Here is a 902-nt window from a genome sequence, read left to right as displayed (position 1 = left end):
TACGAATCTGATGATTTTTTGTTCTATTTCTTTAAAAAATGCCGATGGGATTTTGATGGGGATTGCATTAAATCTGTATAATCCTTTAGGTAATATGGTCATTTTAACTACGTTGATTCTTCTAATCCAAGAATGCAGAATATCTTTCCATTTCTTTGTATCGGCTCCGATTTCTTTTAATAGGGTCTTGTAGTTTTCATTATATAGGTCCTTCACATGTTTCATTAAATTTATTCCTAGGTATTTTATTCTTTTTGTTGCAATTGTGAAAGGACTTATTTTTTCCACTTCTTTTTCTGACACTTCGTTGTTAAAGTATAGGAACGCTATGAATTTTTTGAACTTTGATTTTGTGTCCAGAAACTTTACTGTATTTGCTTATTGTTTCTAGTAGTGTTCTTATGGAGTCTTTAGGGTTTTCTATATAGAGAATCATGTCATCTGCAAATAGTGACAGTTTGACTTCTTTGTTTCCTTTTAGATGCCTTTTACATTTTTCTCTTGTCTAATTGCACTTGCTAGGCCCTCCAATGTTATATTGAATAACAGTGATGATAGTGGACAGCCTTGTCTTGTTCCTGATCTTGGAAGGTTTTTAGCTTTTCACCATTAAATATAATATTGGCTGAGTGTTTGTCATATATGGCCTTTATTATGTTAACGTACTTTCCTTATATACAGATTTTGTTTAGTGTTTTGATCATAAATGGATGCTGTATCTTGTCAAAGGCTTTTTCTGCATCTATTGATATGATCATATGATTCTTATTTTTTAATTTGTTCGAGTGATGTATCACATTAATTGATATGCATATGTTGAACCATCCCTGTGCCCCTGGGATGAAGCCCACTTGATCGTGGTGTATAATTTTTTTAATATGTTGCTGTATTCGGTTTGCTAG

Source organism: Pteropus alecto, unplaced genomic scaffold (assembly GCF_000325575.1).
Source record: "Pteropus alecto unplaced genomic scaffold, ASM32557v1 scaffold251, whole genome shotgun sequence".
NCBI classification, from domain to species: domain Eukaryota; kingdom Metazoa; phylum Chordata; class Mammalia; order Chiroptera; family Pteropodidae; genus Pteropus; species Pteropus alecto.
Note: the sequence above shows the minus strand (reverse complement) of the source record.